At 36.5% G+C, this 26580-nt stretch overlaps 1 pseudogene; it reads right to left on the bottom strand.

Moving 5' to 3' along the window:
- LOC114049464 lies at positions 1–26580 on the bottom strand (annotated as a pseudogene).

The raw sequence follows: 26580 nt of genomic DNA, 5'->3' as shown, positions 1-26580 counted from the left end.
TTAGGGAGGAAGGGAGATAGGAAGTCCCACTTCTTGTGCCTTCTTGTGGGTGAGGGACTGAGGAATGCTGGCTGAACTGGACTGCAAAGCCAGGGGATCTGGCTGGCAAGGGAAAAAATCAACTGGCACCAGAGGAGGAGGACGGGTCAGGGGAGGAGACACCACCAAGACTGGAGCCTGAGTAGTCCTTGCTTCAGGGTAAAGGGGCTGGGGAGGAGGTGTGGAGGCAAGGCCCTTGTCAAAAGCCTGAGTAGAGGTCCCCTCTACCACAGTGGCCTGAGGAGGAAATGCAGGGTAGAATATATGGAAAGTGAACCAGGCAGAATATGAAAGGAAGTAGGCTAGAGGAAAAAAAGAAGGAAAAACAAGAGGGGGGACATGGGAAACAGGGAGAGTCAGGGGAGAATGGGGCGGAGATAGGAGCTGGGGAGGTGGTATTAACAGAGGATGGGAAGAGGGGGGTGATCTAGTACTGGGGGTCATAAGAGGGTCATCCAAAAAGTCTATTTGATCCCCATTCCCCATTTGTGAGGCAGCTGTAGCTACAGGCATCCTATAATCTTTTCTGAGAATGGGATCCCCAAAAAGTTCCACAAAAGTCATTGTGTAGGGAATCTCCATCCATTTTCCTTCTTTGCTAAAATATCTTTTTAACTTGGAGAGTATGTTGCTGTAACATCCCCAAAATGGGCCATGACTCATAATTTTCCAGGTGATATTGAGGCCAAACAGTGTTGCAAAAGAACACCAACCTTTTCTTTTTTAGTTCTTCAGAGAAATTAAATTTTTCCCAATTTTGTAAAAGATAGCCCAAAGGCAAATCTTCAGGGAATTGAAGAGGATTGACCCTTTGTGGGCATGGGGGCTAGAAGTCCCTCCCTCCTTAAAGGAGGATTTGGGAATAAACCTGGGGAAACAAACAAAAAACCAAAAGCCCAAAAAGGTACCCAAGTTTTCCCAATTCCCTAGTACAGAGAGAATTGAGAGGATTGGGCCTACACTTCCGGTTAGAAGGTGTGCCAGGTCCATGGCCTTGAACAGTACCACTGGACCGAGAGCCTGAGAGCGTCAGACTGAGTTTGAGACAACCTCATGGCTGTCTGAACTAATGGGACCTGAGAGGTCAGGCCTGAAAAGCGCCTCCAAGCCAAGCCTTCCTAGTTGCTTGGAAATCCACCCAATTGCAGGGCAAGAAAGGGATTAGGGGGAGAGGGGAGGCTTATGTACTTTCCAATCTTGGCTGCTGAGAAGCTTGGTATTAGGCAGTTTTTCCCCATGTAGGGAGCCATATGATGAGGTCTAGAGGTTTAGGGGTGCTGGGACCCCAAGATCATGACATGCGGGTCCTGCCCAAAAGAGTTCAACCCAAGCCTTCTTTCAGCCAAAGACAAGGTTTATTAAAGATCCACCATATTACCCAGACTCTTAAGGAATCTGAGCGTCTGTGAGCTATTGGCTAGATTGTAAAAATCTGATCAATGGATAGATTATAAGTATCTGAGAGGTTCTACTTTTCTTTTAGTTTCTTTTTTTTAAATTCATATTTTGTACTATTGAAAAAATATACTTTTCTGTCAAGAAAACATCAAACCAGAGGACTCTTGCCATTCTGAAGCAAGCTAGATATTCTCTTTTTATTTTATTTACTTTTTAAAATAATTATTTAGTTTTAATTTCAACATTCACTTCCATAAGATTTTGAATTTTAAATTTTCTCCCACTCTTTCTCCTCCCACTTCCCCAAGATGGTATACAATCTGATATAGGCCATACTTATACATTCATATTAAACATATTTTCACATTAGTCATGATGTAAAGAAGAATTAGAACTAATGGGAAGAACTATGAGAAAGAAGAAACAAAACAAAACAACAAAAGAAAAGGACAGCAAATAGTATGCTTCCATCTTCATTCAGACTCCTAAGTTCTTTCTCTGGGTGTGGATAGTATTTTCCATTGTGAGTCTTTTGGATTTGTCTTAGATCCTTCCATTACTGAGAAGAGCTGTCTATCAAAGTCAGTCATCGTACAATGTAGCTGTTACTGTGTACAGTGTTCTCCTGGTTCTACTCATTTCACTTAGCATCAGTTCATATAAGACTTTCCAGGTTTTTCTGAAGTCCATCTACTCATTATTTCTTACAGCACAATAGTATTCCATTACATTCATATACCACATCTTGTTCAGCCATTCCCCAATTGATGGGCATCCCCTCAATTTCCAATTCTTTGCCACCACAGAAAGAGCTGCTATAAATATCTTTCTACATATTGGTCCTTTTCCTGTTTTTATGATCTCTTTGGGATATAGACCCTAGAAGTGATATTGCTGGGTCAAAGGGTATGCACAATTTTATAGCCCTTTGGGCATAGTTAGAAATTGCTCTCCAGAATGGTTGGATCATTTCACAACTCACCAACAATACATTTGTGTTCCAATTTTCCCACATCTTCTTTAACACTTATTATTTTCCTTTTTTTTCCAAATTAGTCAATCTGATAGGTGTGATGTGGTACCTCAGAGTTGTTTTGATTTGCATTTCTCTAATCAATAGTGGTTTAGAGCATTTTTTCAAATGACAATAGATAGGTTTAATTTCTTCCTCTGAAAACTGCCTGTTCATATTTTTGACCATTTCTCAATAGGGGAATGTCTTGTATTCTTATAAATTTGATTCAGTTCTCTATATATCTTAGAAATGAGGCCTTTGTCAGTGAAACTAGATCTAAAAAAATGTTTCCTAGCTTTCTGTTTCACTTCTAATCTTGGTTGCATTGACTTTTTTGTGTAAAAACTTTTCAGTTTAATGTAATCAAACTCATCCATTTTGCATTTCATAATGTTCTCTTATCTCTTGTTTGGTCATAAATTCTTCCCTTCTCCACAGATCTAATAGGTAAACTATTCCTTGCTCTCCTAGTTTGCTTATAATATCAGTCTTCATATCTATATCTTGTACCCATTTTGACTTTATCTTGGTATAGTGTGTAAGATAGTGGTTTATGCCTTGTTTCTGCCGTACTATTTTACAGTTTTCCCAGTAGTTTTTATTCAATAGTGAGTTCTTATCCCAGAGGCTGAAGTCTTTGGATTTATCAAATAGTAGATTGCTATAGTCATTGACTATTGTGTCTTGCATACCTGACCTATTCCACTGATTCACCACTCTATTTCTTTACCAAGTAGTTTTGATGATTGCTGCTTTATAATGCAATTTAATGTCTGGTATAGGTAGGCCACCTTCCCTTGCATTTCTTTTCATTAATTTCTTTCATAATTTGGATATTTTGTTCTTCCAGATGAATCTTATTGTTGTTTTTTTCTAGTTCTATAAAATAATTTTTGGTAGTTTGATTGGTATGGCACTGAATAAGTAAATTAGCTTAGGTAGAATTGTCATTTTTATTATATTAACTTGGCATACCCATGAGCAACTGATGTTTTTTTTCCAATTATTTAGGCCTGACTTTATTTGTATGAAAAGTGTTTTGTAATTGTGTTCGTATAGTTTCTGAGTTTGTTTTGTCAGGTAGACATTTTGTAATGTCTACAGTAACTTCAAATTAAATTTCTCTTCTATCTCTTGTTGTTGGGTTTTGTTAGTAATATATAAAAATGCTCATGATTTATGTGGGTTTATTTTGTATCCTGCAACTTTGCCAAATTTGTTCACTATTTCAAGTTATTTTTTACCTGATTCTCTAGGATAGACACTCTCTTTTGATCTGTTTTCAGCTCCCCGGAACAAGATGCCCCGTAGTGTCCTGTTTCCCTCACTCCCAATTTCCTGACTCTTTTTGAGCTGCCTCCCCACTTCCACTCCCATTACATTGTAAGTTCCTTGAAAGAAGGCTATCTTTCTTTTTTTTTTATTAATTGCATCCCTAGTACTTAGCACAGTTCCTGACACATCGTTGGTGTTTAATAAATGTTTATTGGATTGGATGTGTTGGTGAATCATACCTATGAAAAAAGGTCATTATAATGGCAAGCAAGACCACCCAGAGATGGATGCTGCAGTCTAGCAGATCAGATTTCTCCATCAGAGAGGGCTATTCTGGGCAGTAATGATGTTAGTGGATTCTACTATCTTTTATTTATTTGAGCCCATGGTGGAGAGTGGCAGATTGGAGGGAGGTGGGACTGGCCCAGGGCTAGTGATAGCTAGCCCTTTGAAGTACCAAAGAACAGAACAGCCACAGTATCAGGTAGGATTTGGCTCTCCCTCTAACTCTTTGATTGGTCTTCATTACTATATCAAGATCCCTTCATCTTCCTTCTTCTAGCTCCCTCCATTCTTATTTACCTCCTTTGTATGAGTTTTTAGAAGTTAAAACTGATTAATGTGTTCCCTGTGGATTCATATTAATTCTTTTAGAAAACTCACCCCTTTTCCTCCTCAGTGCAATTGTTTTTGTTTTGGCTTTAGAATTTAATTCCTGAGAGTACCACATATATCTTGGGCTACCTTCTTCTATAGAAATAATAGGATCAGAGATTTAAAACTATATGGAACTTTGAGGTCATCAGATCCAATACCCTTATTTTACAGATGAGGGAACTGGGGTATAGAGAGTTGATTATTTAGGCTTCTGGGTTCAGATCAGTTCTTTTGCCAAGGAACCATGCAGTACGCTTCCAAAATCTAAGGTAAATGTCATGAGGTAGGACAGACATTTTTCTATGGATACTTTGGAAGATGGAGTTATCATTCCCATTGAAAACTGCCATAATTTCTATTTCATAGTCTTTCTAATTGGATAGAATTAGGACAACAATGGCAATTTCTCTTATTGCTTCTCAATGTTGCAAGCAATATGCTTCTGTGTATGTCAATTTTCTTTTAGATAAGGGTTTTACTTCCTTTATTCGGGAAGTAAAGGGTTGGGGCATTCAATATCTAATTCAATGTGTATGTATCTTTCTATGTGTTTGTAACAGCGTCTGTTTTTATTTATTTTTAAAATACTATTTATTGTGAACTTAACAAAAATTGACAGACCAAAAAAGCATGAACATTTTAATAGACAAAGAACAAACAATAACAACAACAAAACAGAATTATTTAGAAAACCTAGTGTAATGGGATCACTATGTACCAGGGTTCTTCTCTCCTCATCTCCTAAGGCTTAGTCTGTTTGTTTCCTTTCAAAGGCCACAAAGCTGTCCAGAGGGCCTAATTGCCTCAGGGTCTAAGGCTTAAGCTCTGCCTTCCTTGCTACAACTTCCTGTGGAGTTAGAGCCCTTCAGAATTGATAGATGTCCCATCTTTCCATAATTTGCCCTCTATAGCTTCCTGTGAAAGATCTAAAAGTGGCAGAGGATTTTGAGGATTCTAGGCTTTAGAGGAGTGGAAGGGCTCTTATTGCCCTCTTGCTGAATTTCCCTATACAATTTTACTTTCAAAATAATGCTCAATTCTCTCAAGACCAGAGATTTGTCCTTACTAATCACAGTTGAATCATCCTGTGTCTCAGCTGCCCATGTTGGGGGTCCAACATGCCAAGAGCCATGTCTTTGACTAACTGACCTAACTAACCTCAGTCTTGGTTGGAAAAGTGCTCAGTTTCTTTATTTCCAGGGATATCATGATTTCCATGATAAAAATATACTGCTTTTGGAATACTTCTAGTGGACCCTCTTGGGCCCTTCATTTTTCCTTCCCCAGAACAAGTCCTTGTACTCTTGGAAGGTCCATATGCTCTGGAGAAATAGCTCAAGTCATCCTCATTTGGCAGATATCCTGTTTGAAATATATCCTACTCTTTGAAAAAAACTGTTGGGAAAACTGGAAAAGAGTATGGCAGAAACTAGGCATTGATCAAAATCTCACACCATATACCAAAATAAAGTAAAAATGGGTTCATGATTTAGATAAAATGGTTGATACTGTAAGCAATATGGTAGAGCAAGGAATAGTTTACCTATCAGATTTATGGAGAACAGAAGAATTCATGACCAAACAAGAGATAGAGAACACTATGAAAAGCAAAATGGATAACTTTTATTACATTAAATTGAAAAGTTTTTGCATAAACAAAGCCAATGCAACTAAGATTAGAAGGAAGTTAGAAAATTGGGAAAGAATGTTTACAACCAGTCTTTCTGATAAGGTCCTCATTTCTAAAATATATGGAGAATTAAGTCAAATCTATAAGAATACAAGTCATTCCCCAATTGATAAATGGTCAAAGGATATGAACAGGGAATTCTCAGATGAAAAAATTAAAGCCATCTATAGTCATATGAAAAAAATGCTCTAAATCATTATTGATTAGAGAAATGCAAATCAAAACAACTCTGAGGTACCACATCACATCTATCAGATTGGCCAACATAACAAAACAGGAAAATGATAAATGTTGAAGAAGATGTGGGAAAATTGGAATACTAATGCATTGTTGGTGGAGTTGTGAAATGATCCAACCATTCTGGAGAGCAATTTAGAACTATGCACAAAGGGCTATAAAAATGTGCATACCCTTTGACCTAGCAATAGCACTTCTAGGGTTATATCCCAAAGAGATAATACAAATGGGAAAAGGACCTACATGTACAAAAATATTTATAGCAGCTCTTTTTGTGGTGGCAATGAATTGGAAATTGGGGGGAATGCCCATCAATTGGGAAATGGCTGAACAAGTTGTGATTCATGAATGTAATGGAAAACTATTGTGCTATAAGAACTGATGAATAGGCTAACTTCAGAAAAACCTGGAAAGACTTGTATGGTCTGATGCTGAGTGAAGTGAGCAGAACCAGGAGAATGTTGTACACAATAACAGCCATGTTGTGCGAAGACTAATATTGATAGACTTAACCCTTCTCAGCAATACAAGGATCTAAGACATCTCCAAAAGCCTCATGATGGAAAATGCTATCCACAAAGAAAAAACAACTATGGAGTATAAATGCAGATCAAAGCATATTATTTGCTATTTTTTCTTCTGTTGTGTTTTGTTTCCTCTTTCTGGTGATTCCTCCTATTGGTTTAATTCTTACTTACAACATCACTAATGTGCAAATATGTTTAATAGGAATGTATACATATAGCCTACATCAGACTGCATGCCGTGTTGAGAAGGGAGGTGGGGAGGGAGGGGGAGAAAAATTTAAAACTCAAAAGCTTATGGAAGTGATTGTTTATAATTCAAAATAAATTAATTTAAAAAATGAAATAAATTAGAAAAGTAAACAGTTTAACCTTACTAAATCCTTTATGATTTCTCTTTCTTGTTTCTTTTTTATGTTTCTCTTGAAACTTGTATTTTAAATTCTAATTTTCTATTTGGCTCTGGTCTTTTCATCAGGAATGCTTAAAAGTCCTCTATTTCATTAAATATCCCCCCCCCCCATGAATGGTCATACTCAGTTTTGGTGAATATGTTATTCTCTCTTGTAATGCTGGATCTTTTGCCTTCTGTAATACCATATTCTAAGCCCTCTGCTCCTTTAATGTGGTAACTGATAAATCTTCTATGATTCTTAGTGTGGTGGCATGGGATTTGAATGGTTTCTTTCTTACTTCTTGAAGTATTTTTTTCATTTTGAAAAATTTTCTTTTTTTCTTTTTAACATGTGTTTTTAAAACTTTGGGTTACAAAGTTTCTCCCTTCCTCCCTCCCCACCCACCCTCATTGAAAAGGCAAGCATCTCGATGCAGATTATAGATGTGTAGTCATGCAAAACACTTCCATAGTAGTCCTGTTGTGAAAAACTAAGTATATTACCCTTCATCCTATCCTGCCCCCTACTTATTCTATTCTCTCTTTTGACCTTGTCCCTCCTCAGAAGTGTTTGTTTTTGATTATCCCCTCCCCCAATCTGACCTCCCCTCTATCAACCCCCTGCTCTCTTGTTCCTTTCCCCCCTTATTTTCCTGTAGGGTAAGATAGTTTTCCATACCCCATTGTGTATGTTATTCCCTCTTTAAGCCAAATCCTATGAGAATAAGATTCATTCATCCCTCTCACCTTCCCCCATTTCCCCTCCACTGTAAAAGTCTTTTCTTGTCTGTTTCAAGTGAGATATTTTACCTCATTCTACTTCTCCCTTTCTCCTTCTCCCAGTATAATTCTCTCTCATCCCTTACTTTTATTTTCCAGATATCACCCCTTCATCTTCAACTCACCCTGTGCCCTTTATCTATCTGTCTATACATACATATAAATTTCTTTCCCTCCCACTGTCCTAATACTGACAAAGGACTCATGAGTTGCAAATATCATTTTTCCCTGCAGGAATGTAAACAGTTCAACCTTAGTAAGTCTCTTATGATTTCTCTTTCCTGTTTACCCCTTCCATGCTTCACTTGAGTCTTGTATTTGAAGGTCAAATTTTCTATTCAGCTCTAGTCTTTTCTACAGGAATGCTTCAAAGTCCCCTATTTCATTGAATGACCATTTTTTACCCTGAAGGATTATACTCAGTTTTACTGGGTAGGTGATTCTAGATTGTAGTCCTATCTCCTTTGCTCTCTGGAATATCATACTCCATGCCTTCCAGACCCTTAATGTAAAAACTGCTAAATCTTGAATTATTCTGATTGTGTTTCCACAATCCTTGAATTGTTTCCTGCTGGCTGCTTACAATATCTTCTCCTTGACATGGGAATTCTGGAATTTGGCTACAACATTCCTAGGAGTTTTCCTTTGGGGATCTCTTTCAGGAAGTGATTGGTGGAGTCTTTCAATTTCTATTTTGCCCTCTGGTTCTAAAACATCAGGGCAGTTTTCCTTGATAATTTCTTGAAAGATGATGTCTAGTCTCTTTTTTTGATCATGGTTTTCAGATAGTCCAATAATTTTTTAAGTTCTCTCTCCTGGATCTATTTTCCAGGTCAGTTGTTTTTGCAATGAGATATTTCACATTCTTTTCTATTTTTTCATTCTTTTGGATTTGTGTTACAGTGCCTTGATTTCTCAAATTGTCACTAGCTTCCAGGTGCTCTATTCTAATTTTTAAGGAAGTGTTTTCTTCAGTAAGTTTTTGGACTTCCTTTTCCATTTGGCCAATTTTGCTTTTTAGGGCATTCTTCTCCTCATTGGCTTTTTGGACCTCTTTTGCCATTTCAGTTAGGCTATTTTTTGAGGTGTTATTTTCTTCAGTACTTTTTTGGGTCTCCTTTAGCATCACTCTCAGTTTTTCCTCTACTTCTCTTACTTGCTTCTCAAAATACTTTTTGAGCTCTTCCATGGCCTGGTCCCAATTCATATTTTTCTTGGAGGCTTTGGATGTAGGAGCTTTGCCTTTGTTGTCTTCTTCTGGTTGTATGTTTTGATCTTCTTTGTCATCAAAGTAAGATAATATAGTCTGACTTTTTTTGTGCTGCTTGCTCATGATCTCGGTCAATTACTTGAGTTATAAACTCTTTGTTAAGGTAGGAGCCTGTTTCCAATGTGGAGAATGTGCTGTCCCAAGCTTTAGGGGTTTTGTGCAGCTTTTTTCAGAGATACTTCTAGGGACCTGTAAATTTTCAGTTCTTCCAAGGTGCTATGATCAAAGGAGAAGTGTTTACTCCTTTCCTGGCCTGTGCTCTGGTCTATGAGCACTCTTTTCTGTCTTGGAACTGTGAGGAGGATTTCCTCTCCACAACCACTACAAGCTCCACCATGCCACCAATCCTTCTTGCCTCAGGACCACCACCCAGAACTGTGACCCAGATCCAAGCATAGGCAAAGCCAGAGAATCCTGTACCAGCAGAGTGATCTCTGCAATCCTGCTTTGATCAGCCACTCAATTCCCCCTTAGTCTGTGGGCCCTAAGCTCAGGAGGCAGCTGCCACCCCGGGGCCCTGCTCAGGGAATAGGGCTGGAAACCAACTGTCCTTCTCTCTCAGCACCGTGGAAACAAACTTTTCCCACTGACCTTCTAAGTTGTCTTTGACATTCATGGGTTGAGGAGTCTGGAAACTGCCACAGGTGCCGGTGATTCATTCCTCTGAGGCCTGCTCCAGGTTTGCTCTGCCCACACTGAACTGTGCTTCTCTCCCAGCCTGGTGTGATATACTTTTCCAATCAACCATCCAGGTTGTATTGGGCTGGAAATTTGTTTCACTCTGTCTTTTAGTGGGTTCTGCTGCTTTAGTATTTATTTAGAGCCATTTTTTATAGGTATTTGGAGGGGTTTGGGAGAGAACTCAAGCAAGTCATTGCTTTTACTCTGCCATCTTGGCTCTGCCCCCTTGAAGTATTTTCTCTTTTACTTGGGATCTATGAAATTTGGTTATAATATTCTTGTGAGCTTTTATTTTGGGAACTCTTTCAGGTGATGATCAATGTATTCTTTTACTTTCTGTTTTATCCTCTGGTTTAAGGGTATCACAGCAGTTTCCCTTTATAATTTCATGAAACATGATGTCTAGGATTGTTCTTTGATCATAGCTTTCAAGTAATCCAATAATTATTAAAATATCTCTCTTTGATATTTTTTCAGGTCTTTTGTTTCTCTGATGAAATATTTCACACTTTATTTTATTTTATTTTCATTCTTTTGACGTTTTTATTGTTTCTTGTTGTTTCATGGAGTTATGAGCTTCCACTTGTCCAATTCTAATTTTTAAGGAATAATTTTCTTTAGTGAGTTTTTGTACTCCTTTTTCCACTTGGTCAGATCTACTTTTTAAGAAGTTATTTTCACCAGTGAATTTTTGTTCCTCTTTTTATATTTGGCCAAGGTTTATTTTTTTTTCAAAACTTTTTTGTACTTTTTTTTCCAAGGATGCTAATTTTCTTTTCATAATTTTCTTCCTTTGCTTTCCTTACTTTGCCAAATTTTCCTCTCTCACTCTTATTTGATTTTGAAAATAATTTTAGCTCTTCCTGAAATTCTTGTTTGGCTTGTGTCCATTTCACATTTTTTTTCCCTTTGAGGCTTCATTTGTAACTGTTTTGACTTTATTGTTTTTTGTGTTCGTGGCTTGATCTTCTCTGTCATCATAGTGGCCTTTTATTGTCAGGTCCTTTTTTGTTTTTTGTTCATTTTTCCACCCTACTTCTTGATTTAGAACTTCATGTTAATGTTAGAATTTTGGGGGCAACTAGGTGGCACAGTGGATAGAGCACCAGCCCTAAAGTCAGGAGGACCTGAGTTCAAATCTGGCCTCAGATCAAACACTTGACACTTACTAGCTGTGTGACCCTGGGCAAGTCACTTAACCTCAATTGCCTAAAAAGGAAATTGCACTTTCTTCCCCATATGGGGGGGGGGGGGAAGGACGGGGCAGGAGAGGCACTGAATCAGTCTTAAGGCTTTTTTGCATTGCTATTTTCAGAGATATTTCTGGTGGTTTGGAAGTTTTCAGTGCTTTCAAGGTTATATGATTTGGGGAGATGTGTGGTCACTGTTCTCTTGGTCTGAACTCTGATTCTTGCACAGGAAGGGCCTTTGTTCTCCTGAGTTTGCAATCCATACAGCTCCTCAGGCCCCTCCTCCCTTGGGACTGAAAATGATACTGTTTCTAAGGGTCTCAAATCCTTTGGGCCTGAAGTTTTACTTCCCCTCAGGGATTCCACTTCCTCTTGACCAAAAGGGCTCTTTTCTGCCCTTAAATTATGTCCTAGAAATTGGTATAGGTAAAAGAATTGCTAAACAGTTGTCCCTCAAGGCTTCCACCCCCTCTTGACTGTACATGCTTTTTCTCTGCCCTTGAACTATAACCCAGAAATGGAGCGATAGAGATGCCACACAGTGTCTGTTCTTGTGTCCATTGTTAGCACAGGAATAAACTGTAATCTTTTTCTGACCAATTGCCAGGTCTCCTTACCATCTTTGGTTTAGAGGCTCCCAAAGTTGCTGCTGCTTCTGTTACCTCCTAGTTCCACCACTGGTCTTACATGCATGTGGGCTGTGGGCTAGGCTCTACCTCCATGACACAGATCTCTCTTTTCAACTTGGGCTGAAATAACGTCTCACTCTGACCTTTTGTTTACTCTGCCACTCCAAAATTCAATTAGAGGCATTATTTTAAAGTTCTTTGGATGGAACAGTAGGAGAGATCCATTGAGTACTTCTCTACTCTGCCATCTTAGTTCTGCTTTTGGAAGTCACTTCCAAGAAAATTCTTTATGGGTTTTAGAGAGGGAAGCCATATAATAAATACAAACTTTATACTCACTTTTTATCAGTATTAATAATGTCTACACACACACTCACCCACTCACTAATCATAGGATTTATTCTAGAACTATTGAAAATTGTGTAAGGAACATAAGATATATTCCAGAAATGATAAGGGAACAATGCATATCACTAAAACCAAATGCTTGATTTGGTGGTCCAGACAGACAATGAATTGGGTGGAAGATCTTTATGTAAGGGAAAGATCAATTTGTAGCAGAGTTATTTTTGAGCAATAAAATGATGTTACAGAGATTTAAAGCACTTGATCAATGAGGGTGTTGTTTTTGATTTCCAACATTTGAATATCATTCTATTGCATACGTAAGTTTTGTTATATGAGCTGAAGTCTAGTAAGATGTGGTAAAAAGGAGCCACATTATAAGACATACTGATTGTTGAACAAATTGCAGAATGCCATGAAGCAAAATATTTTCTATAAAAATGTCTATGAATTCAAATGTTTGATAGGCCATAACCCATTAGGCAGATGTTAATCTTGAGGGGTTCCATTATATTTAAGTCTAGTTGGAAACAGAGTGTTAGTTTCATGTAACACTAGCTCTCTTATTGCTAACTATGTATCAATAAAATAATGCAAAATTCAAGAACTTGTTGGGCCACTGAGAGACTTTTCTTGATGAAATGCACCACTGAAATGGATAATGACAGGTATGCCCAAGCATGCTTCAGGAGCAACCTTTTTTCTCCCTTGTGTCATTTTAATAATATATAAAGTCCTCATTGCCTCTTTGATGAAACTTTTGTTGTGGAAATGCTGCATCTTCATGGATAGTTCATATGCTTAAGCTATTCTTTTGCTTTTTGGCTTCATCAGGCAGAACACAGAAGGAGAAAATAGACCAGCAGTGCAGAGAGCAAGAATGTGAAGAAGCAATTGGGATCTTTTTATAATTGTTTGATGTGGACCATATAGGTCTCAAGAGAAGGTAAGACCTCTCAAAGCAGATAAATTCTTCCTCAGAAACAATGATCTCTTTTCTAGATGGAATAGAACACCTAGGGTGTTAATATGTATCTGGATGATGGTATAGCTACCTTTCAGAGATGAAGATTCCTCCAAAGTGAAAGTTGCTGGGTTCCCTAGAAACCCCAAGTTTATTCCTGTTTAAGAAGTCACTATATAGGGTGGTACTATAATCAAAAGGATGGTACAGATCTCTAGGGAGGCATTAGGAGAGGTTTATTTGACTTCATAACAGCTCAAAGTTTTAGAGAATGTAGTACTATTATTGTGGGGAACTGTATAGGTAACAACATACCTTTTTCAGGAATAATGGCAGTATTTCATTATGCTTGCAGATTGTGTTGTGGTTTGTCTTTCCTTCTCAAAGAGGACCATGATATTAGGGAGATGATGACATGACTTGCAATTGAATTGGATTTGAGAGAGGCAGGGCTGTGCAAAGTCACCAGCCTCACTTTCTCCTCCAGAGCCATCTGGGTCCAGTGGCCAGATGGTCCAGAATGCAGTTGGAGACCTTGCCCTTTTTAAGCTAAAGCCTTTTGAAGTTCTTACTTTCAGTGAGGCAAAGCCCATTCAATGAATAGGCCTCTTTAAGAAGTGAGTCAAGGGATGGTCTCTTTAAAAAAAAAAAAGTCAAACTGGGAGGGGAAGACCCTCAGTGTTGTTGGCTAAAAGAGCAACAGTTACTATTGACATTCACATTAAGCCAGGAAGGCCCAAAAAATAACCATTAAATGGCACTTGGGCAGTGACCTGTTGTTATCCAGTTAATGAGATTCAGAGTGAATTGGGTTTAAGGCATGGTCTTTAAGAAAGAAATCAAGCCAGTAATCCCTAACTTAACTAGGTATTTTTCAGTTACCAAAATTTACCTTCCTTTGGGCATAACACCTTCAGGTAAGGGCATGATACCCAAGGAGAGGAGAGAAGAGGAAAGGAGAGGAGAGGAGAAGAGAGGGGAGAAGAGGATGAGCTGAGTTGCCCAACTGGAACTGGCCAGCTGGGTCCCTGTTTGAGCAGGTTGTGCTTTGTCCTTCATTCTCAAAGAGAACCATGACATCAGGGAGATGATGACTTGACTTGCAGATATGGAGTAGGAGACAGAGGGAAGGATACACATATAATGACAGGACACCTGACGGCCTGGGAGTAGATGAGACCAGAAATGTTCACCACTGAGTATTCACTGAGTAGTCTAGGAAGGTCTCATCCTGGAAAGTGTATAGATAAAAGATGAAGACATTGAGGTATAGTTTCTCAGTATGGCTATGCAACTGGGAAGAAGGTTGTATGGAAGGCTGAGAACAGTCAGAAAATCAATTATGGGGGAGTAAAAGTATTGATTTGCATTATTGAGGGACAAATTGAATCATCCTTGACTCCTCAGGATCTCTTACAAACACCTCCATATCTAATCTGTTGCTAAGGCTTGTTGATTTCACTTTCACAGTCTCTGTGTCTGACACTGACATGACTCTGGTGCAGGCCTTTATCATCTCATGGCTGGACTACTGCAGTAATTCAGTGGTGGGTCTGCCTGAATCAACTGTTTTCCCCAATACAATCCATCCCCCATTCAGCCACTGAAGTGATTTTCCTAATGTGCTAGTCTACTATGTTACCACTGCCTCAACTCCCTACTCAATAAACTCCAGTAGCTCCCTGTCACCTCCAAGATAAAATACAAAATCTTTTGCATGGCTTTCAAAATCCGTAATAACCTAGTTCCTTTCTGACCTTTTGAGTCTTTTTACAGCTCATTCTTTGCCCTGTACTCATTGATCCAGTGACCGTGGCAGCCTTGTTTTTCTGCAAATAAGGCCCTCCATCTCTTGGCTTCCGTCATTTTCTCTGACAGTCACCTATACCTGGAATGTTCTCATGCTCCATCTCCACTTACTAGCTTCTCTGATTTCCTGTTTTTCCCAGCTAAAGTCTCATCATCTACAGGAAGCCTTTCTCAACTCCTCTTAATTCTAGTTCCTTCCCTCTTTTAATCATTTCTTATTTATTTTGTATATAGTTCATACATATTTGTTTTCTTGTTGTCTTCTCTCACCACCACTAGCCCAGTTGTCCCACCTCCCCCTTGTTAGATTATGAGTTCTTTGAGGGAAGGCTCTTTCTTTTTCATCTTTATATGACCTCATAGCTTAGCACCATTCCTGCCACATAGTAAGCATTTAATAAATACTTATTGACTAATAGATGAAATTTATAGATGACTCAGTCAGCATAGGCATCTGACTCCTAGTTCTGTGTGAAGGAGGTGGGTAATGGAATTAACTCACAGTTCAGTTTGGCAATTTGTGAACAACAATAGCATAAGAGAGACAGGGATTCCAGAGTAGAGGATAGTATAGGTTGATGTTGAAAAGGGAAGAGATTATACTTAGAAAGCTGTTTTCATAACAGATGTTTGTGATGAACACAGGCTTGGAATAGAATAGTGTGTTTTTTATTGTAGCAGAAGTTTCTGAATACATGGCATGATATAAAGATAACCATTTTCTTATTTATAAATCTATTTCTCCAGTCTATGTGTTGATAACTTCATATGACAATGAACTTGTCATCTAGTAAGTGAAAAAGTAGGATATTTTATTCAGAAGGGATGTTTTTCTTTGTTTGAATTTTGTGTTATTTCTTGGATGTTAGAATTTATGCAAATGTTTGATGGTTTTGTCACAACTTTTAAAGGTAATTAAAAGGCAAATTATATCATAAAGAATTATAATCAATTTCTAAGGAAAGGCACTTTTTTCCTTCAGTAGGTAACTAATATTTTAAAACATGTGGGTGTTCTTAAAAAAAAACAAAACAAAGAACTTTTTTTTTCTATTTTGAATCTCATGTTCTGCTGTGCACAGGACAATGTTTTTTTTTTCTTATCTTCTATTTAAGTTTTCATATTTAAGTTTTTAATGTTTCTTTTTCTTTTCTTGTATATTTAATTTTTAGAAAAAAATAATAATACTTTTTTTTCTTTATGTTTCTGTCTGATGTTTACCAAAATACATAACATCAGGATGAGGCAAATTAAAAAAGACTTAAAAGAAGCTCATGGCAGCTTAAGGCTGAATAACACAAAAAAGTTTACAAATAAACATTTCATATATCCCTTAGCTGAAATCCAATTTTGTTCCTTCATTTTCCTGATACTAATGGTACCTTGAAGATAAACAATTACTTGTTCTGTGGATATACCACATATTCAATTATCATTTGACACTAGGTTTTGCTTTTGTACGTTGGATTAGTTACAGTCTTATCTTTTTTGAGAGAAAATGAAGTTGCGTTTGCTAAGGGACATAGACATCCTTTTAGATACTTAGATGCTTTTCTTTTAGTCTCATTTTAAATTTGATAGAATCAATGAAAACAGAAGAATATACTTGGGGCAGTTTCTTTAAACAGCCAGTTTTATTAGTTTACAATTTCATTTGACTGCTTTTTATATACAGTCTTAGGATATATTGCTGTATAGTCCTCTATATCTTCTCCCTGTTCTTGACATGCATACTGTACTGTTCCTTGGTGCTTTATGCCTTCAGCACACCCAGAGTACCCACTCTTTCCATCCTTTTCAGGAATCTTTCCATGTGCTTTTCTCGGGTGTCAGATGCATCTGAATTTTTCTTAACAAAGATAATTTGAGAGTAAGTCTTGTGTCACTTGCCCTGGGGTCAGTCAGTGATATTGCCCTAGATTCAAAAATGATTAATTATGGCTTGGAGGCCTACTGATACTTTCTATATAGTTATGTAAAATTAGAGAGAACTTGTATGTTGTTCTGTATAAGATAAACAAGCATTCAGTAAATGCCATTTAATTTTCTCTCTTTGCAAAATTCATGTAACAGTCTATAAAAGTCATGGTAAATTAGAGCCAGTGAATTTTTTGGCCAATTCTATTCTGTGACAGCCATGTAAAAACAGCCTTTGTGAACCAAGGAAAATTATTTTGGAAATGAACCTGTCAGACACAGATTAAAAGTAGCATCATATAAGAGAAAAAATAACGTACATTTTTAGCATATTCATATGCATACATATATGTATATTTATATACACAAAATATGTATACATACATACAAATATGTGTGTATGTATGTATATATGTGTGTATATATGCATGTTTTATATATATATAATCGAGAGAGAGAGAGAGAGAGAGAGAAATCCATATATAGGCATAAAAATACCCAGACACACACACATAAGTATGTGAGTATATATGTATATACATATATACACACATATATATATACATACATATACATATATATATACATATACATACACACGTATGCATTTTTACACTTCTGGTACTATAAAACACTACCTAATAATTGCAGGATTTCACAGTTTAAAGAGAAGATAGAGGACATTTACTCCAACCCACATTTGCTTAAGAATTCTCTCTACAATATCCCTAAGACGGGCTAGTACATTCCCTTTTTGGATATCTCTAATTGTTAAGCCTCACCTTTTAGGATCTCCTCAACTCCATGTGCTGTAACCCCTTCCTCCTCCCCCCCTGCAACTTTCTTGTATTCATCTTGTACATACCATTATTTCCCCACCCTAGTAGTATATAGGTTCTTTGAGGGGAGAAACTATTTCATTTTTCTTATTTTTTTGTGTTTCCAGTGCCTAATACATAGCATGACAAATAGTGAGGATTTAATAATTGTTTGTTTATTGATTTGTTGAAAGGGAAATTTTTTATCCTCTCCTTACAATAAGTCTCCATCTTTCTTTTTTCAACTTCTGCCCATTGCTTCTAATTTTGTTTTCCTGGAAGAAGTAGAACAAGTCTAATCTTTCTTCTATATGATGTCCTTCAAATGCTTGACAAAAGCTATCAAATTCCCACTAGGTCATATCTTCACTATCCTAAACACCTGCGATTTAACTATGCCTCAAATTCAGACTTCTGTTTAGTGTGATAGACCGGGGCAAATAGCAAAATGAGGAAGGAGCAAAGGCCAAGTTACCTGACAGGAGCTAAAAGAGAGGTCAGATTATAGTCACTTTAAAATAGAAAGAAGGTGTGGTTGCAGAAAACTTGGAAAATAAAAAGCAAAAAGCAATGAACAGTGACCATGAAAAAATAAAGAATTGCATGAGCTATCCAAAATCTTTTCTGCTTTTTTCTAAATCAATGAAAAAATCTTGAGAAGAGGATCATGTTTCATTTGCATTTTTCTTTGTCTATTCAGCTTTCCTTCTTTTCTTATCACACTCTCCACCTCCCTTTTACATTCCTTTCCTCTTGTCTAGACTTTTATTTACTTTATTCATACCTTGCTTTGCTTGATTTATATTTTGGAGATTTAAAATAAAAGTACTTGACAAACTCTTCTGTCCAAAATGAAACATCACTAGTACATAGGAGAAATAAAAATGCTTGCCCCTCAAATACCTTTTGGCAACTATTTGATTCCCTTCTCCCCATACTAATTTTAAAATTCCCAACTAGAGCATGTGTAATGCTCTAATAAGGGTTTATAGACTGCTGACAATGAAAGGAGAAATATATGTAACCTAGGATATCGATGTGTCATTTATTTTATCAGAAGAACAGCAATTTCATTAATGTGAGTATTTCCTGGCATAATGCAGATCACCACTTAGCCATGCCTTATCATCTTGTTTGACTCTTGTCTTCCCATAAATCCTTCCAAGGGACTCCATCCTATATGCTGAAAGGTCTTCCCCAGTGTGTAAGGATACTAGTGCAGCAACAAGACTGTCTATTATTTGATTACCTGAGCAACCACTCTTCTTTTTCAGTTGTACAAATCTTCTATCTTTACCTTTTATTTTGGTTCCTAATGTAATTGATCATTAGCAAATTATTGGTAATATGTTACAGCCTATTTACACACGCTATACATTTCTTTATTACTACCTTTTGAGTGACCTACAATCTTCATTTTTCATCAATTGTGATTTTTCATGATTCATAGTAATATAGCATTACCAAAAATATTGATGTTAAACAGATGCATTTTATTTCACTGAGAAGTCTGGGATCATCAAAAATACTGTAGAATAACACAAAGGCAATCTGGTACATTCTCTTTATCTTCTTTAATTCTTGGTATAATTGTCCATCTCAGGTATGTTTATGATAAATGCACTAAAATACCAACTCAGTGGGCTGCCCATCCAACCACAAACAGTAGTCTGTATAATACATATTCTTAATTGATTTGATTTTTCCTGTATGGATTGTTAAGCTTTTGAGTGATCCTAGGTCATATATAGTAGTATGATAAAAATCACTCAAGGTTTTTTAATATAAATTGTGTTGAATTTACCAGGGGACATTTGGGAAAAAAAATTGGCATAGGTATGACAGAAAAAACTGATATGAGGTGAAAAGCTAGCAAATACTGTGGTGACTAGAGATGATGCTTCAGTTACTTTGGACTAAGTGGGTTGGTGCTGCATTTCCCAAAAACCTCCAAGTTTCTCTGGAATCAACAGAGGGCAACAGTGACCTGAGTCCTTTTGTTTTCTAATTTCCTAAAAATTAGATCTATGTAAAGGGAGAAAAACACTTTGGGAACTAGTGGGTCCTTTCTTACTGAAATTCTTCTAGCAGAAACTGGATGGCCACTCCTTACTTACGGGATAGAAAGACTTACTCAGACACTGGGTATATTAAATGGTCAATGAGATTTTTTTTCCACCTCAAATAGCATGAGCATTATGTGAAATGAGACAATGTTTGCTTAAAGATATCAGACACTGAGGTAAGTAGAGGATAGGAAAATTCAGTGTCTAGTACAAAAGTGACACACCAAGGAGACAACATGGTAGAATGGAAGGAACACAGCATTTGGAATTAGAACACAGGGCTTTTCCACTTATTCCCTCTGTGTCCTTGGGCAAATCGCATTACCTCCTTAGTCCTCAGTTTCTGTGCTTGTAAATTAGGGGATGAAACTTGGGAACCCTGAAGGTTTTTTTTCCAGTTTTGATATTGTAATCTTATAATTCACTTGAAGGAAAGGGAATAATGAGACGAAAAGGAAGGGATAAGATCATGGGAAAGAGAGTATAATTGGGACACAAGCCAAGAGCTCCAAAGGTCAGAACAAGCCACGGTTCATGATAGATGATAAAAACAGTGTAAAGGCTTTTTAATCTTTATATAAAAGGAAAGATTGAAGAACAGATAAGACAGCTGATCAGGGGTGGATGGCAGTACTGCTCAATGCATTTTTCCTTTTTTTCTTCCAAAGAGAATGGTTTCAGCCTAGGAAGCATAGAAACAAAGATTAACAGGGAATTGAAACCCAAGATGATGAGATAAGATGGTAAGAGAGCAACTGTCCTCTCTAAATTCAAATCACCAGGCCCAGATGTGCTTTAGCCAAGAGTATTTAAAGAGCAGAAAATTTTTATTTTTAAAGCTACTCTAAGTAATTTAAAAATATTGAATATGCAAGAGTTGCTTCACTATTGGATATGAGTAAGTATTCTGATTTTCAAAAACAAACAAACAAAAAAGGGGAGAGGATAGAGTTTCAAAACTATAAGCTAATGAATTAACCTTCATTTTTTTTTTTTTTTTACAAAATTCTAGGACCTACTATTTTAAAGTGGTGGGTTCTGGGGAATTAGAAATGAAAATGGAAATTCTAAGATTACTATGGTTTCATAAATAACAGATTATTCTTGGCTAACCTCATTTTATCTTCTGACAAGATTACTGCATAGGTATAGCAAATGAACTTTGTACACTTAGATTTCACCATGCTGTACAAAATATGTCATGGTGTTCTCAAGGATAAAATTAAAAAGATTTAGATTTGAGGAGCTCTTTTGGGCAGATTCATACCTAGCTTAATGACTTGATCAAAATTTTACTATTTAATAGAATAATGTCACTGTGGAAGGAAATCTCTAATGGAGAAGAATCAACTGTTCAGCTTTTTTGTCAAGACTTGGAAGAATACATGGAAGTCAGAGCATATAAATATCAGCTATTGTTATTAACTTACGCTTTAACTTTTAATTTAAAAGCTTTTTATCCTCACTCATCATTCCATTTGATCTGCTTAATGCTTTTGATACTGTATACAACTGTATTCTATTCACATTTTGTTATTCTCCTACTTCTTTGTCCTCACAACAACTCTGTGAAGTGAGTGTTATTGTTACCACTCTCATTATACAGATGAGGAAACTGAGACCTAAAGAGGTGTAAAGCCTTGACCAAAATTACACCAAATTTATATTACACCAAATTAAACCCAGTTACACCAAAATTAAACCAAAGTTAGTAAATGTATGGGATAAGTCTGAACTTGGCATTTCAATATTATCCTGTATGTATCTTGTTTTTACATAGTTATTTGCTTGTTGTCTATTCCATTCAACTATAAGCTCCTTGAAAACAGGGGCTCTTTTTTCCCCCTTTCTTTGTATTCCAGGCATTTAATATGATGGTGAGGCATAGGACTAGCATTTATTAAGCACCAAATATATGCTAGACATTGTGCTAAGTGCATTACAAATATTATTTGATCCTCACAACAACCATTGACTGATTACATACTGTGTCATACCTCAGAAAGAGATCATGCATTAGTAGAGTCAATATTAACTCTGAGCACTTTAAAGTAAGAGCTTCGATAGATCAGCTAGCATTAGCAAAAGTAGCAGACACTATTTCTTAATAGGAAAATGAAGATCATTGTTGTTGTAATGGAGTGATTTAAAAGGGGTCATAGAAGCCTTTGGAGATCTTAGATTATTTTTCTTCTGCATAAGTTTTCTGTGACTTATTGGGAATTAGCACCCCTTAAGACAATATTGAGAGCATATCTCCTATGTATATTCATTGGTGGTTATGAGAAGCAAGATTTATTTTATCTTTTTGGGCAATTGTAATTCATGCAGGATTTGGAAGGGGACAAAGAGAACACCCAGGGATAATGACAAGGTAAATGCCCACAGACTCAGCTACATTCTGCTAGTTTCTTATTTCCTAAGTAGACTTAAATCTTTCCCTTGAGGGTATGCAAACTTTGGAGGCCTTGGTCTCTAACAGAAAATAGCATTTCCATCATTCAGTTAGAATAATATTTTAACTCATAATAGCATTTCTGAATATATTCCCTCCAAAAAAAATCCCTTAATGAATTTTAACCAACTACTTGTGCTCCAATAAGAAGCAACTTTATTTTTGTGTTACTGTAATTATTGCAAATAAAATGACAGTAGATTTGGAAAAGAAATATACAAAGCAATTCTCCCACCCCACTGCCATGAAGACTAATGATGATAATCAAGAAGCATAAATTAAATGAAGAGGACTTTGATAGAGTAAGAGTCAAGCCATTCCATCTGGAAACAGGAAAATTTATGCCTAAATTTAGTACTTAGAATGTTGGGGGAAAGTTGAAGAAGCAAGCCCTTTTAGATAGGAAAAATAGAACTTTGTGTTATCTTTTTTTCTCTTTTCTCATTTTCTGCTTGGGATTTTAGATGTTTTGGAGTAAGAAAAAAAGAAGGAAGTTTTATTTAATAAAAAAATTGTCAATGAGACATTTCCTATTTTGATTCAATATGATTCAAGACTTTCAGTACTTAAAGGATATTTTGATGATTCCATGATTTTATTTAACTCCCTCTAGTGATATAGAGGTGACTTCTCAATATGTTCTTATTTTCCCTTTTCGTTCATGCGTTTCCACAAGACCTCTGTAGAGGATCCTCCCAATACTCTGTTTTTCTTGTTATTTTGGGGTTACCACTAGGTCTTATATATCTATTATTTCCCATTCATCCTATATGACTGACCAATTAAGAATTCTTGGTTACTTTCAAGGGTCAGCTAAAGGACTGCTTTCTTTATGAAGCATTTCCTGATTCCCACAACTTATGGAGCAGCCTTATCCCCCAAATACCTTATATTAATTGCATATAAATTCCATATAAACCCATGTTTATAAGTAGTGTTCCTCCTCCTCTCCTCAATAGAATATAAACTCCTGTGGGAAGGAATTATTTTATTTATCTAATGTCCCCAGTCTTTAGCACAGTGCCTCACATGTATTAAGAACTTAATAAACATTTGTTTTCTTTCTTGACTGATATTAAATATCCTTGATATATTTTATACTTTGTCTTCTGCAAAAGTGGTTAATGGTGCAAAAATTAAAAAGTTTGAAAGATGTAATTTCTGGGTAATTTAATCATTTTATTAATAAAGCCAGCACTTTTATTAATAAAAAGATGGTCATTTGGTCATCTCTCTTAGACCAGTGACTTCTCATGGCGGTGGGTTCACAGTTTATACGCTCTTCACAGAGTAGGTGTTCCTAAGGGGTGGCAAACAACTCTGATCATTTAACAATTACTGAGAAATTTAATATTACAATAAGAGTGTGGACTATATTACAATGAGGGTCTTGGGTAACATGACTTGGGTCACCCAAATCTTGGTCAAAGAGACTTAACAATTTCCACATCACTTGTCTGACAAGAAGAGAGAATCAACACTTCCTCAGACCTGTCTGAGCAAACACAGTGAGCAGGAATGCACCCATTAGCCCAAACTTAGTATTTATTTTACTGTCTGGTTAGATCTTGGCCTGGATAAATCTCTGCCTAAGATTTCCCACACTGGCTGGTTTCTGGATGAGGTAGAGGGAAAAGGGAAAAAATGGTCCTGATATAATAATTAATTATTAAATACAAAAAAGAAATATTCATTTCTCATACTGCTAAAGGCCTGAAGCCTACTTACACATTTCCTTTTAATTTTTGTTGTACCTTTGCTTACTCATAATTTTGAATATTCTTTAATTTAAGTATTCTGTGATTTATAGCAATATAGCATCACAACCATGGTTCATAGCCATATAGCTCCACAAATAAAGGTACTAATGATATAGACTTTTGTGACAATGAAAAAACAACCAAAATTAGTAGTTAAATGAGACCTATGAACATGAGACTTCAATGGACTATTAAATACAGAATAAAATTCAGTTATAGGTTGTGCAGTATAAACAACAACTGCTATAGGAAAGCAAGTCAACAGGTTTATTAAATGCCTACTATGTAACAGGAAGATGACCAATGAATAAAGGTAATAATAGGCAGAGAAAGTTTCATTGATCTATGGAATATACCAACTGCCAAGCAAATTTGACTATCACAAACTTAATTCTATTTAGGGCAAAATGGAGAGTATGAGCCCACTACTTAAGGAAGATAATATATGACCCAAAAATCCAGAAATACTCAACTCCTATCAATTTTGATCTTCTACATCTAGGAAAATGGGTTTTGAATGATGAAAGGTAAAATGACACAAGCATATTAATCATTTACATTTATATATTGCTTACGATTTAAACAGTGCTTCACTACAGCAACACTATGATTTACATAGGCTACTTATTATAATTCCTATGTCATAGCAGAGAAAACTGAAACATAGCAAGTTTTGACTTGATCAAATTTATGTTTCCAAGTCTTGGCACTAATATTATTTTTCTTCCCAGTATGCCATTATTAAAGTACAGTGCAAAAGAGTTGACAACATAACACCTGATCCATTTCAAATGTGACAAAAAATATCTTTGGATTCAATTTCATACAAGTGTGAAAGGAAATTATGGACATGATCTCAAGTTAACCTTTTTTTAAGTTAGTTGGGGATTTTATCAAGCATTTTTTTATTTGCAATTTGGAAAATAAGGTAGAAATATATGACCAACTTAGAGAATAAATAATATTTCAGCTAACCTTTTGGGATAGAATTTTCGAGCTCTTTATTGATAAAATAAGTCCATTATTATTTAGTCTCACTTTATAATTTCTTCTCCATTTAAAAACTATTCCAAATAGACTGACTCTGGAACCAATAGAATTACATTTTTTCCACTCTTGTACAAATAAAATTATTAGGTCATCTTAAATAATTGCTTTCTACCTGGTACCTTCAACTTCTTCTAGAAAAGGTAAATGGATCATTAGGACAGTTTGCCATCTTGAGCACGGTACCTAGCACATAGCAGGGGTTTAATAAATCTTTATTGATTGATTGATTTGCCAGGATCAATTGGTAAATTACTTACCTCCATAATTTATATGCTTAGGCTTCAAATTTAAAAATGCAAAATTTGAGAAGTTTGTTCTACTGTTTTAACCTCTACAGGCAAGAAAATCCCAGACCTCTTATTTGGTGCCATGTTTCTGAAGTTAAAGAAAGATGAATTAAATTATGCATTCCCACTTTTAACTAAAGTTAGTAAAGTAAGGCAATTCCAAATAGTGGAAGAAAGCAAGATTGGCATTAAATATTAAGCGTTATCTTTAAAGACCACTCCTAAAAATAATGATAAAATTGCAGCCTTCTCCAAAGACACATGACAATAATAAAATGTTGGCTACTAACACTGAGCTAGTGATTGGGTCTTGCAGGGAAGGGGGCGTAGTATTTTGGTTAGCAGCTTAGTGGGTGCAGAAACTGCCAAAAGTTGGGCATTGCATTTGACAAGAGATTGTTCACTTTAAAGTTTTCCAGGAAGCCCAGTGAAAGCTGGACATCATTCTTTTGGTAGCTTGTACAGGAGGCCTCCTTTCCTCCTTGACTTTTATCATGGATCTAGGAAAAGACATGGCAGAACCCAAGGTCTAAAGCTGAGATGTCTTGTGTGTTCTGGCTGCGGGAAGCAAAGATGTATGTGTAAATAGGAGCTATGGCACATATATGATCGGCCTTTCTTTACTTGGTCACTCCCAAAGAGGTTCCCTTTATGATCAAGGGTTTAAACATTTCATCAACAGAATAATGAACAGTTCACCAGTCCAGGGTCCACTTCCATGCATTCCCCACTGTGTTGTACAGACCATATTCATTTGGAGGAAATACAGTTAACAGGCTCAGTTCCTTAGTAGCCATCTTAACCAGTGTTGCTCACTGAGAACTTTTCTTGCCAAGTGTTGGTATAATGTTGACTTTTTGTCTGCAAGTTGTTGCCCCAAGTGCAAAGCTTATTCTCAAGGCCCCTCTGCAGCTGTATTCCCATTCAACTTCTGTGAGTAACTGCTTTCTAGACCAAGGGTAGTATGCCACCACTTCATTCCAGAACTGGGTGATCCAGTCTGTGCAGAATAGTGGAATCGGGTCCTTCTGGATGTCACAATGAGCTGCTTTAACAAACAACCACCATGGAACAGCTGCAAGTGCCTGGTGGATGTCACTTTCCACTTGATCAGTCAACATTCTGTCAAAAACAAAGGAATCACTAGATTTTTCTTCCTCTGTCATGTAGTCAGTTGAATTCACAAATTTCTTAAATTTGGCATTACTTCTTTATACAAATTGATGTAAAAGGAGTTAAGTTTGACCCTTCTGACAGGTCCTTCCACATCCCGCTTTATTTGAGGATAGTCTGTGACCATTATAAACACACCAGCAGTGATGTGGGTCAT

Source organism: Vombatus ursinus, unplaced genomic scaffold (genome assembly GCF_900497805.2).
Source record: "Vombatus ursinus unplaced genomic scaffold, bare-nosed wombat genome assembly UNPS02014798.1, whole genome shotgun sequence".
NCBI lineage: Eukaryota > Metazoa > Chordata > Mammalia > Diprotodontia > Vombatidae > Vombatus > Vombatus ursinus.
Note: the sequence above shows the minus strand (reverse complement) of the source record. Positions and strands in the feature narration are given on the sequence as shown.